The sequence below is a fragment of the Bombina bombina genome, chromosome 1 (genome assembly GCF_027579735.1).
Source record: "Bombina bombina isolate aBomBom1 chromosome 1, aBomBom1.pri, whole genome shotgun sequence".
NCBI lineage: Eukaryota > Metazoa > Chordata > Amphibia > Anura > Bombinatoridae > Bombina > Bombina bombina.
The window spans coordinates 1,438,185,275-1,438,199,784 of NC_069499.1; the positions used below are offsets into that span (position 1 = coordinate 1,438,185,275).

A 14,510-nucleotide genomic window follows, 5' to 3' on the forward strand; every position below is an offset into this window, starting at 1 on the left:
TTAATGGGACAATCAAAGGTCCGGTGTGGAGGTAATACTTCAGCATACTTTTTAGAAAAGACATCACAAAAAGAATGATAATGTTCAGGCAAGGAATCAGGAATGTCCAAAACTGCCACAACTGTACTAGCAGTTTTGGAAGTATTCTGAAGACACTGTTTGAAACAAGAAGGTCCCCAAGCAACAAGTTCTCCTTTAGACCAGGAAAAAACTGGATCATGTAGTTGAAGCCAAGGGAGTCCCAAAATGAGAGGAAACTGTGGAAAAGAAATGATGTCAAAACAAATGGTTTCGTAATGAAGTACTCCTACAGACATGAGAAGTGGTATCGTAGAATATTGAATGAAACCAGAACCTAAGGGTTGACCACTGACAGTAGTGACCTTAATAACTTGGCTCTTCGAAAGCAAAGGAATACGAAAGGCATTGACAAAGTCCGAATCCATAAACATTCCTGCAGCTCCAGAATCGATGAGTGCTTGAGCCCGAAATTTGGTGTTGCCAAAGCGGACAGTGACTGGAACAAACAGTTTGGGATTGAGGGTAGAAAAAGATCTTTGGCTTAACTCAGTCCCTCTTTCTGGAGTTAAGCCCTGGCTTTTACTGGACGAGTTGGACAATCTTTTAACATATGCCCTTAATACCACAGTAAAGACAAAGTCCCAGATTACGTCTTCTGAGACGTTCAGCTTCGGATAATTTGATTGCACCAACCTCCATGGGTTCACTAGACTCAGAGATAGACGTATTAGGAGTAGGAGGATTTGGTGAACGAGGCATAGGATGGAAAGTAGATCTGATAAAGGTTCTTCTGTTACGGTCACGTTCATGGAGACGCTCAGAGTAACGAGCATCTAGCTTGATACATAAGTTGATAAGTTCTTCTAGAGAATCAGGAAGATCCCTATAAACCAGTTCATCTTTCAAACGATCACAAAGACCTTTACGAAATGCTGCACGCAGGGCCCCATGATTCCACATAGTTTCAGCAGCTAAAGTCCGGAATTCTATAGCGTATTGTGCTACAGAAAGAGATCCCTGTCTTAAATCTAAAAGTCCTGCTTCTGCAGGCGCTGATCTACCAGGTTTATCAAACACAGAAGAAAATATGGATACAAAAGTGTCAAAATCATGAAGCAAAGGATCATCCTTTTCCAACAGTGGAGAAACCCAAGCCAAGGCTTTACCCTTCATAAGAGAAATCAAAAAGGTGATCTTGGAGGAAGAGGAAACAAACATCTGAGGATTATTTCTGAAGTGAAGACGGCACTGATTAAGAAATCCACGACAGTCATATTTATCCGGTAGCGGAATTCTGGGAATAAACTGTTCGGCAGGTTGTGGCGGATTAAATGCAGGGTTAGAACTGGCCGCAGGAACAACAGGTGTTGCAGAGACTTGTGAAGGTGGAGAGAGATTATGCAAAAGAGCAGTAATTTGATCCAATTTAGAATCCAGGGATTGCAGGTGTGCAGAGTGGGTTCCAAGAAGCTGTCCCTGTAGAGCCACAGCTCTGGATAACTCACCGGGGTCCATTATATGGCCTGTTTGTAATGTCAGGATAGGTTAAGTCCAGAGTTAGACCCAAATGCTAGAATGAGGTTTGTAAACACCCTAGCACAGTGAGTATATACCAGGACCTGACCCTGCGACCGCTATAGTAAAATACTCACTGAAATAACTGGAAGATGGTACAGCAGGGTCAGGAGGAGAAACTTCGTGTAGATAGGGATAACCGAAAAGAGTAATCAAACAAGCAATATCCAGCAACGTGTAATCAGGCAGGTAGGGGTTAACCAGTAGAGTAATCAAGCAAGCAATGTCCAGCAACATGTAATCAGGCAGGTAGGGGTTAACCAGTAGAGTAATTAAGCAAGCAATGTCCAGCAACGTGTAATCAGGCAGGTAAGAGTTAACCAATAGAGTAATCAAGCAAGCAATGTCCAGCAACGTGTAATCAGGCAGTTTGGGGTTAACCAGTAGAATTGTCAAACAAGCAGTGTCCAGCAACGAGTAATCAGGCAGTTTGGGGTTAATCAGTAGAATTGTCAAACAAGCAGTGTCCAGCAACAAGTAATCAGGCAGTTTGGGGTTAACCAGTAGAATTGTCAAACAAGCAAAGTCCAGTTAACAGGTATCAGGCAGATAGGGTTTAAGCAAGATGAAGTTAAACAAGCAAAGAAGTTCAAAAAGTACTCACAAGCCGGTCAAGTAGAACAAACAGGCACCAAGGAGAGGAGACGCCGGAATAAGAAGACCTTCTGACGTCAGCAGAAGGGGCCGGTGCGACACAGGGTTGCCAGGCAACCAGGGAAGCGCTACCGCGCCGGCACAAGCAGAAGTAAGGAAGCGATCAGCAGCTGAGCAGCTGAGCGATCGTGACACTAACCATTGCCCTGAAAAGGGCATTTAGCTTTTTTACATTGCCCATCCCCTAATCTAAAAAAAACCCACCCAAAAAAACATTAAAAAAACCTAACACTAACCCCAGACAATCCACTTACAGTTGTTGAAGTCCCGCTTGAAGGATCCATCCAACCGGTGAAGTCATCATCTATGCGGAAAGAAGTCTTTATCCAGACGGCCTCTTCTATCTTCATCCAGCCGGCGAAGTCCTCATCCATGTGGCAAGAAGTCTTCATCCTGGCGGCCTCTTCATCCAGCCGGTGTGGAGCGGGTCCATCCTGAAGACATCCGGCATGGAGCATCCTCTTCATACGGTCGCCGCTGTATACTGATTCTTCAATGCAAGTGATGCAATCAAAGATGACGTCCATTGCATTCCTATTGGCTGAAAGATTTCAATCAGCCAATAGGAATTAGAGCTGCTAAAATCCTATTGGCTGTTCCAATCAGCCAATAGGATTGAGCTCTAATTCTATTGGCTTTTCCAATCAGCCAATAGAATGAGAGCTTAGTCCTATTAAAATTGTTTCGATTTGTTAATGTTTGGTTTAGTTTTATTTAATTAGTAGTTATTTTAGTTTAATAATAATAGTTTAATTTTTAGTTTAAAATTATTTTTTTAAATTTGACAGGGAAATTTTAATTTAATCTAAGCTAGGGAAATTGTCATTTTAATATAAAGTTAGGGGGTCGTTAGGTTTAGGAGTTAATAGTTTATTTTAGTATATTCCGTTGTGGGGGGCTTTCGGTTTAGGGGTAATAGTTTATTTTAATTTATTTTGTAGTGGGGGGCTTGTGGTTTAGGGGTTAATAGGTTTATTATAGCTGCAGTGTGGGCGGACGGCAGATTGGGGGTTAATAATATTTAAATAGTGTTTGTGATGCGGGAGGGCGGCGTTTTAGGGGTCAATAGGTTTATAGTGGCAACGATGTTGGGGAGCAGCGGACTAGGGAAAATTAATTTTATTAGTGGCGGTGATGTAGGGACTGTCAGATTAGGGGTTTAAAAGTTTATTATAGTGTTTGCGATGCGGTAGGGCCTCGATTTAGGGGTTAATAGGTAGTTTATGGGTGTTTAGTGTACTAACACTTTAGTTATGAGTTTTATGCTACAGATTTGTAGCTTAAAACTCATAACTGCTGACTTTAGATGGTGTTACGGATCTTGTCTTTTTAGGCTGTAACGCTCGCTTTTTAGCCAGAATGCAAAACTCATAATACCAGCGCTATGGGAATCCCATGAAAAAACATAATTTTTACGAGTGCTGTACTGACATTGCGGTACAGGCGATAAGCCTGCCAAGAGGGCAGTCTATGTTTAAAAAATATAAACACCCAAGCTAAAATTAAAAAAAATAAAAACGTTAAATTACAAAAATTAAATAAACAAAGCTATCCAAAATAAAAAATGTAAACCTAAATACCCCCAAAAAAGAAAAACACCCCCTAATCTAATACTAAACTACCAATAACCATTAAAAGGGCCTTTGTAGGGCCATGCCTTAAGTTAAAGAGCTATTTTACTTTAAAAAAAAAATACCAAATACCCCCTAACTGTAAAACCCCTCACCCAACCAACCCCCCCCCCAAAATAAAAAATCTAACACTAAAAAAACCTAAGCTACCCATTGCCCCTAATGGGGCATTTGTATGAGCATTGCCCTTAAAATGGCATTCAGCTCTTTTACTGCCCATTAAATCCCTAATCTTAAAAATAAACAAAATAAAAAAAAATCCTAAGACTAAGTCCCAAATAGGTACTCACCGTTCCTAAAGTCCGGCGGTAAACGTCTTCTTCCAGGCGGCTCCTTCATCTTCTATCTTCATCCAGAGCGAAGGTGGCGTGGAGCGGACTTGTGGAGTGGTCTTCCCCGATGCGTGGATCCGGAGCAGCGGTCCTCAGTGGCGGTTCTCAACGGCAGTCTTCAGCAGCGGCAGCATGGAGGCTCCTCTTCATCCGATTTTTGCCGTACACTGTAAATTGAATGCAAGGTATCACATTCAATATGGGGTAACTTGCATTCCTATTGGCTGAAATTGTTAAATCAGCCAATAGGATTAGAGCTACTAAAATCCTATTGGCTTTTCAAATCAGCAAATAAGATTTCAGTAGCTCTCATCCTATTGGATGATTTCAAAATGTCAGCCAATAGGAATGCAAGGTACCCCAATAAATATAGGGTACCTTGCATTTAATCTTCAGTGTGCAGCATACGATCGCATGAAGAGTAGCCTTAACACTGCTTAAGAATGCCGTTGAGGACCGCAGCTAAGGACCACCGCTGAGGATCTGGGAGCCTTCGCTCTAGATGAAGATAGAAGATGATGGAGCTGCCTGGAAGAAGACCATCTCCGCCGGACATCAGGAACAGTGAGTATCTATTTGGGGGTTAGATTTAGGATTTTTTTTATTTCATGTTTTTTTTTGTTTTTTTTTAAGATAAGGGATTTAATGGGCTTGTAAAAGAACTGACTGCCCTTTTAAGGTAATTAAAACATCTGAATGTCCATACAAATGCCCCTTTAGGGGCAATAAATAGTTTAGGTTTTTAAGTGTTAGTTTTTTTATTTTGGGGGGTTTGGTGGGTGGGAGGTTTTTAGTGTTAGGGGGGACTGAGTATCTTTTAAATATAAATGAGTTGTTTAACTTAGGGCAATGCCCTACAAAAGGCCCTTTCAACAGCTATTGGTAGTTTAGTTTATATTAGGGGGTGTTTTAATTTTGTTGGGCTTTATTATTTTTATACGGCGAGATTACAGGTTTTGCGTTATGAGGGGTGCGGTAACAAGCAGTTTATTCTCACCGCTCACTTTCCTACAGCGCTGGTATTACAGGTTTTCAGAAACCCGGCGTTAAAAGGCAAGAAGTGAGCGTAGAGCAAACTTTAGCTCCATATCTCACTCCATTACCAGCGCTGCTTAAGTCAGCGGTGAGCTGGTCGTATGTGCTCGTGCACAATTTCCCCATAGACATCAATGGGGAGAGCCGGCTGAGAAAAAGTCTAACACCTGCAAAAAAGCAGCGTAAAGCTCAGTAACGCAGCCCCATTGATTCCTATGAGGAAACACATTTTATGTGTACACCTAACACCCTAACATGAACCCGAGTCTAAACACCCCTAATCTTACACTTATTAACCCCTAATCTGCCGCCCCCGACATTGCTGACACCTGCATTATACTTAGGACCGTCTTTAACACAGGCCAAAAGGGGCAGCTGCCCAGGGCCCAGTTTCTGTTGAGGGGCCCAATTTGTTTTATGGTTCATACCAGACTGCTGATTTGATATGGGGAACACACACATTCAGTCCTAATACTGTCACAGTCAAAAGTACTCTGCTTATATATATATTTTTTTTAAACTGTGCCAGACCGTGCCGGTGTCATGTGATACGCCAAGCTATTGCCATGTGCTGTTTTAGATGTGCACTGTGCAGCACTGAATGCAAAGCCCTAACTCGGCATCCAGCCATTCCCACTGCATCAGAAAAGGACCTACTGGGGTTACCACTGTTACCAGGTAACTGCTCTGGTGGTAGGGATTGTTTCTGGGTAGGGCTGACTGTAGGCACATGCAGCAGAAATCTGGAGTGGCAAGCACGTGAGGATTTGAGCATCTGTGCAGCTGCACACACTGCTCTCTTAAGTCTTGAGGCTGTGGGACTCATCTCACACTGTATCCATGCAGCCTTGGGCAGACAGCATCCAGTCTGCTGGTCCCCTTAGCCCTGCTCTTTCTGCTGTGGCCCTAAGATCAACTAACTGAAGTTTGTTAGGGGAACAGTGCTTTGTAGAAAGGTGTCAGTGAGAAGAATAAGTGAGTGCACACACACCCCTCCCCATGCAGCATTGTCTAGTGCAAGGTGAGAGGGAACTTGTTCCTAGCAAAGAAGTGACATGTGCTGCTGTGGCTGATGTATAGTGTCATGCTGATACTTCACAAAATTAATGTAAGGTTTATTTTTATAGTTTTTGTTTTCTCTCTGTCTCAGATTTTACAGCTTCCCATAGTAGTTCTGCTGTTCCAGTCAGTAAACTTATACTGAACCTCCATGCTTCCTCCTCAGTCTTTACCTTGCTTTGCTCCTGTTGTCTGCCCTGAATCTCTTTAACCAGCTAACCTCACACCAGAATCACATTCAAAAGAATATTAAATGAATCCACAGTGGAGGAATTTATATATTTATTTACTTTATATATTTATTTAGTACTGCTTAGGTCCAGTTTCACATATTGCAATTTATTTCATTTTTTTAAATGATTAGCTCAGCATTGGATAATCCACTGCTGGGCTAATAATAATAATAAAAAATGATTTAGTTGTTTTTTGGGATGTTGGGTTGGAGAGCGATATTGCATGGGGGGGGGGGCCCAAGAAAATTTTCGCCCAGGGTCCAGTCAATATTAACGATGGCCCTGATTATACTTATTAACCCCTAATCTGCCGCTCTGGACATTGCCGCCACCTACATTATACTTATTAACCTCTAATCTGCTGCCCCCAACATCGATGACACCTACATTATTTTTATTAACCCCTAATCTGCCGCCCCCAATGTCACCACTACCTACCTACACTTATTAACCCCTAATCTGCCGCCCCCAACGTCGCTGCCACTAGATTACATTTATTAACCCCTAAACATAACCCTAACACCCCCTAACTTAAATATAATTTAAATAAATCTAACTAAAATTTCTATCATTAACTAAATAATTCCTATTTAAAACTAAATACATACCTATAAAATAAACCCTAAGCTAGCTACAATATAACTAATAGTTACATTTTATCTAGCTTATGGTTTATTTTTATTTTACAGGCAAGTTTGTATTTATTTTAACTAGGTAGAATAGTTATTAAATAGTTAACTATTTAATAACTACCTAGCTAAAATAAATACAAATTTGCCTGTAAAATAAACCTAATCTAAGTATAATAACACCTAACCTTACACTATAATTAAATAAATTCCCTGCATTAAATACAATTAAATAAATTAAATTAAATTAGCTAAATCAAAAAAAAAAAAACACACTAAATTACAGAAAATAAAAAACAAATTACAGATCTTTAAACTAATTACACCTAATCTAAGAGCCCTATCAAAATAAAAAAAACCCTCCCCAAAATAAAAAAGACCACTAGCCTAAACTAAACTACCATTAGCCCTTAAAAGACTTTTCCGGGGCATGCCCCAAAGAAATCAGCTCTTTTACCTGTAAAAAAAAATACAAACAACCCCCAACAGTAAAATCCACCACCCACACAACCAACCCCCCAAATAAAATACTATTTAAAAAAAAGTAAGCTCCCCATTGCCCTGAAAAGGGCATTTGGATGGGCATTGCCCTTAAATACTGCACTATGTAAGGCGTTTCATTTTTACAGCATTAAAATACAGTACTGTACAGTACTGTACCTGCATATGACATGTTTACTTCTTCCTGCTGTGCAAGGTGATCTGTTTGTGGATTGAGTGTTGTGAGTGTTTGCTGCACTAGTTGATTGGTAGTTTTGATGGCAGATGCTTCTGTTGTTTTCTGTAAATATCTTAGTATGTCACATTGTCTGCGACTTTGTAATATCTTTGTGATAAAATTATTTTCCACCATGTGCACTTGCATGATGTCTTGGAGTGTAAAGCTATGGATTTGTTCCACAAATTTCACAATGATTTCCATGTATTTTTCATCAGTAGCCCAAGATACCTTTTCAATTTCAAGTCTGTCATCTTCTTCGTCAGATTTTTCAGAAGTGTGCTCCTCTGTCTTATCTGGATTTGTTATGCCGTCAATGATTCCTTGATCAATAAAAGTGGCTGCAATCTCAACATCATCTTCAATGCATATCCACCCTTCTAGGTCGTCATCCCAAGCTAATTTGACAGCATGAGTTCATTCACTTTAGATGCTCCCTGCTCTAAAAGGAACCCTTCAAGATATTTATTTTCCTCACACTCTAGCTCTCCATGCATCACATTTGGCCATAACTTTCACCATGCTCTTAAAAGAGTTACAGGCTTGACTGCGTTCCATGCAGTTACAAGAGAAAACACTGCATCTTTTATTGTAAAGCTGCGTTGAAATTCTATAGAATCAACATCCGTGTTTAACATTTTCATCATAAAGTCATTTTTATAATTGCATTTGAAGTTCCTAATGACTCCTTGGTCCATGGGCTGAATTAGTGATGCAACATTTGGTGGCAAGAAAGATGCAAAAATATTTCCAAAATCAGACACTAATTTTGATTCATGGGGGTTAGCCCTACAGTTGTCAAGAAGCAGCAAGCACTTTGTGTTAGCAGGTTTTCCCAAATTTGTTAGGTTCTGGCAAACTGTTTTAAAATCCGTAACAAACTAATCTTGAAAAATGTCTTTGTCAATCCAAGCATTTTTTTTGAGCTTTATAAGTCACAGGGAGGTGCAAAACTCCTTTAAATGCCAGTGGTCGCTTAAATTTGCCAATAACTAGAAGCTCGATTTTATGCTGTCCAGAAGCATTAGCACAGGTGAGGACAGTAAGTCTTTCTTTATCTTAAACCCTTTAGCATTTTGTTCTTGGTTTCCAGCCAGAGTTTTAGTGGGCAGACAGATCCCGAAAACTCCTGTTTCATCTGCATTGTAAATTTGATCAGGTGTGAGATCATAGTCAATGACAATTTTTTCAAATGTTGCGCTATAGTCTGCTGCAGCATGTGTATCATCCGACTGTCTTTCTCCAACAACATTTAGCTGTCTAATACCATGACGCATTTTGAAATTCCTAAGCCATCCGCTGCTAAAGCTACATTCAGAATCAATGTTCATTTGCTCCTTAAAAGATTTTGCTTTGATGATAAGCAGTGGCCCAGATATTGCCATACCTTCTGATTGTTTAATCAAAAAACATTCATCCAAAACCTTATCGAGGTTTTCTAACTTTGGCTTATGTAAACTTTTTCTTTCTGCAATTTTGTTGTAAGGCTCAGATGAGGCTGTAAACTGTAGAATTTTATTTTTTGTAATTTTTATATCATAAATGGTAAATTTACAAGGTCATACGTTTCCATTAGAACAGAAATACTAACTCCTGGTTTGAGTTTCTTGATAGTTTCAAGTTTATCACTCAATTTCAGAGTGTTTCTCATACGCTTTTGTTTAGACCCCTTATCCACTTTAGGAGACATTGGTACAGTACACTACTGTACAATACAGTACAGTATGCAGGTATAAGGTACTGTGCAGTGTAAAGATGGCAAATACCTGCACAGGTACCGGTCATGTATGGCAAACTGTAGTGCGCAGTAGTGGACCTCAGATTTCTCTCTGCATTTGCGTGAAGTCGCTTGTTGCCGGTCTGAATGCTAATTTGCCCATGTGCAGTGACATACCAACACCCAGAAGTTGTAATTACTCCAGAGTCCGGATTCTCGGGTTGTCCGGATTTCCGGAGTCTGGATTTTCGGAGTGTACTGTAGATATTTAAGGGCTAGATTACAAGTGGAGCACTTCATTATTGTGCCCAGCAAACGGGCAAATTTGCTCATTTGCGGGCGCATGACAATTAATCAGTCATTACAAGTGGCTGGATAGTGCTACCTCAAGCTTGCGGTAAAAAATAGCGCTTATAAAATTAATCTCTGGTTAATTTTATAAATGTGCCCAAAATGCCCATAAAATACAGTATAGTGCATTTTATTAAAAAACAAACACCTAGATTACGAGTTTTGCACTAAACGGTGCAAAACTAATGCCAAAAAGGTTGCCTTTTTTCCCTCTCCATAGCGCTGCCATTACGAGTTACTGAAAAGCCTCCTTGTGCGTGTGATATGGTGGTGTTAAGCTCCATACCGTATAAAATCCAAGGCTGATTTGACGTGCTCATGCACGCTTTCTCCCATAGACATCAATGGGGAGAGAGTGTTAGAAAAAAAACACTGAAGTGCGGAATGAAAAATCTCTGTAACACAACCCCATTGATGTCTATGGGGAAAAAAAAAGTTGCTTTTAAACACCCTAACATAAACCCCAAATCTAAATCTGCCCCTCCCCCAACACTATAATAAAGTTATTAACCCTATTCCGCCGCTCCCTGACATCACAATAATATAATAAAGTTATTAACCCCTATTCAGCCGCTCCCTGACATCGCCAACACTATAATAAAGCTATTAACCCCTAAACCGCCAGCCTCCACATAGCAAATCACTAAATTAAACTATTAACCCCTAAACCTAACACCCTCCGTATTTTTAAATTAAAATTACAATATAACTATCTTAAAATAAATAATAACTTACCTGTGAAATAAAAATAAACCTAACATTAAGCAATAAATTAACCTAACATTACTAATCTAATAAAATAAAAAAATACTACCAAAAATTCTAAATTACAAATTTAAAAAAAAAAAATAACACTACAAAAAATTAAAAAGTCTAAAATTACAAAAAATAATAAACACTAAATTATGAAAAATAAAAAACACTAAGCTTACAAAAAATAATAAACAAAATTATCAAAAATAAAAACAATTACACCGAATCTAATAGCCCTATAAAAATAAAAATACCCCTAACCTACAATAAACTACCAATAGCCCTTAAAAGGGCCTTTTGTAGGGCATTGCCCTAAGTTTAACAGCTTTTTTACCTGTAAAAAAAATAGAAAGTGACTTGTAATATGCATTCCTGGCCATTACGCTGGAATGGCCATTTGTTTATTGTTAAAAGCCGTACCGCAACACTTGTAATGTAGCCGAAAGATAGCAGCATCTTGATGTTTAAATTAAATAACTGCACTGGGCATTATTTTGCCGGTAAAGTTGGCGGGACTGAAAAGTGCCTTTACTCTGCTGTCTATTGGAACTGTGTGTTCTATATCTCTCTCTCTATATATCTATATATCTATATCTATATATCTATATCTATATCATCTATATCTATATCTATATATATCAGTTTTTCCAAATACACACTCAGTCTTAGTGTTTAGGAGGTATCCGGAAAGAAGCAGGCAACACAGGATTGTCAATCAAAGAAAAAAAGGCTTTTATTCCAAACGTAGGAAAAACAGCAGGGCCTTAACCCATAACGTTTCTGTCTACACCTAGACCTTTATCAAATGGAGCCCATGTGAGAGATACAGTACCCAAGAAGTGACATGAAATATATACACAAGAGGTGATACAAATATTTACATAATAAGCGCCAATCCATCGTCTAGTGATCCGCCCGGTTCAGTGTGAGACTCAGAATGCGACAAGAACAGCGTGATGACGTCACGCGTGACCGGAAGCCAAAACGAGGCTAAGCTTGGGAGTCATGGTAACGGTAAACATAGTACCGTATGCCATAGCGCAGAGCAAGGCGGAGTACTAGGGGGGATATGCACAAGTGAATGTGCACAGAGGAATGGCAGAGGGGACACAGCATCCCTTACCATTTGGTTTAATGCACTTAATTATTTAGACTCAACCATTAAATTTAAAATTGAATGGAACACAGAGAAAATCCATTTTCTTGATCTAGAGATTTACAAAACTGACTCCATGGGTATTGATTTTTTACACACTACCATATTTCATAAAGATACGAATAAAAACTCCATATTACACTATAAAAAGTTTTCATCCTCACACTCAAAAAAAAACCGGTGTCAGCTCCTCGCAGCTCCTGAGGGTAGTTCGGAACAACACCGATGACCACCACAAGGAAATACAATTGTCTGAAATGGCAGAAAAATTTCTCCAACGGGGCTACCCCCCTCAACTCATTGAGAAACAACTCCTGGTTGCCGAACAATGACTAGGAACAAGGCTAAAGAAGAAGATCTACGAATGAACTTTGTGACCACATACACACCACTTTCAGAGAAGATATCTAACACGATCAGGGACAATTGGAAGATTGTGGCTAAAGATGTTAGCCTACCATTCTATGACCTCCCGCCACCACGGATGGTCTACAAAAGGTCTAAAAATTTACGAGACCTCTTGGTCCTGAATGACCCGGTGCATTGTTATGAACGACGGACTTGGCTACCTAAGGCCAAATTGGGATGCTACAGATGTGGAAATTGTGTCACGTGTGATCACATGATGACTGCAAATACTTTCCATCATCCACATATGAATAGGAAATACAAGATCAATCACAGATTGACATGTACATCAGAGTATGTGATCTACGCAATAATCTGTCCATGTTCTCTATATACTACATTGGCAAAACAGTCACCGCCTTCAAGGAAAGACTGGCCAATCACAAAACAGCGATTCGTCAACCTATTAAATCGGGTGATTCAGAGCAACCAGTTGCGAGACATTTTGCACAGGCAGGACATTCATTGTCCTCATTGAGGGTCATCCTCATTGACCATGTGCCACGCCTACGGCGTGGTGGGGACAGAGCACTAACCCTGTTGCGTCTGGAGGCTAGGTGGATCTTCAACCTGAACACTGTTACCCCCAAGGGTCTCAATTCCACCATTGGCTTTGGGTGTTGCTATAAATAAACATCCCTATTAATCCTATACCTATGTTATAATTGGACAAAGGTTTCCTTTGTATAGCCTCCTCTGCAGGTCCTCCATATCCATGATGCTATCATGGTTTCTATGATCTCTGCTAAACATTTGTTTTGTCTAGATGTACTGGCATTTTTTCTTCATCTTGATATGATCGATTGTAGTCTCCCATTGATACTTAATGTATAGAGTGGTCTTGTATCTTGTTACATGTAATTGTCTACTCGTTCCCCAGCAGCATTATTTTGCATAGGAAATAAGCTATATGCTGCTTTATATATCTTTATAATACTGTCACTCGTGTTGGTTATTGTATTTTTTTGTAATTATTATTTGCTTGTTTATTTTTTTCTTTTGTTCTTTTTTATTACACTTTGTGGTGTATTTGTGTCCCCTCTGCCATTCCTCTGTGCACATTCACTTGTGCATATCCCCCCTAGTACTCCGCCTTGCTCTGCGCTATGGCATACGGTACTATGTTTACCGTTACCATGACTCCCAAGCTTAGCCTCGTTTTGGCTTCCGGTCACGCGTGACATCATCACGCTGTTCTTGTCGCATTCTGAGTCTCACACTGAACCGGGCGGATCACTAGACGATGGATTGGCACCTATTATGTAAATATTTGTATCACCTCTTGTGTATATATTTCATGTCACTTCTTGGGTACTGTATCTCTCACATGGGCTCCATTTGATAAAGGTCTAGGTGTAGACCGAAACGTTATGGGTTAAGGCCCTGCTGTTTTTCCTACGATTGGAATAAAAGCCTTTTTTTCTTTGATTGACAATCCTGTGTTGCCTGCTTCTCTCCGGATACCTCCTAAACACTAAGGCTGAGTGTGTATTTGGAAAAACTGACATATATATGACCTGACCTACATGCAATACTCCTATTTGCAGTGCACCGGGTGGTTGCTTCATTAGTGTGTGCCATTTTTTTTGCATTTCTCTCTCTCTCTTTCTCTCTCTCTCTCTATATATATATATATATATATATATATATATACACACACACACACACAGTATATATAAACAGTGTATATGTATATGCTTATATACATATACTGTATATGTGTTAATGTGTGTATATACTCATATTAACACAAAAATATATGTTTATATAAGCATATACATATATATTTAAATTTGCTGCTTAGCTGCGCTACTTATCCCTTCGCTGCGCTTAGGTTCTGAATCTGATGACATCTCTATGGAAATACACTGGTATTACACAATGGAGCGCAAATATAAATTTCATGAAAGAGAAATTTAGTGCTCCACTTGAAATCTGGCCCTAATTTTTTGAAGTGGTGTTTGTAGTATTTAAGATTAACTTGATATGATAGTTATGGATTTAAATAATTACTAATTGCTGCTTGATCTTAAAGTGATTGTAAAGTTTATTACTTTACTGTCTGGAATATAAAATTATTATTAAAAGCAGGGGCACTTTTATTGATTAAAATTTTTAAGACACTTCCTTTGTAAAAAAAAATAATTTAGCGATGGGAGAAAAAGAGAGAGAGAAAAAAAGAGAGAGAAATAAAAGAGAGAGAGGGAAAATAAGAGACTTGCTTGAGTCCGATTCACC

The 14,510-nt window shown here is 39.4% G+C and overlaps 1 pseudogene; it reads right to left on the bottom strand.

The window, feature by feature from the left end:
• Positions 1-8,402: 8,402 nt before the first annotated feature.
• LOC128665839 (jerky protein homolog) lies at positions 8,403-9,577 on the bottom strand (annotated as a pseudogene).
• Positions 9,578-14,510: the final 4,933 nt, after the last annotated feature.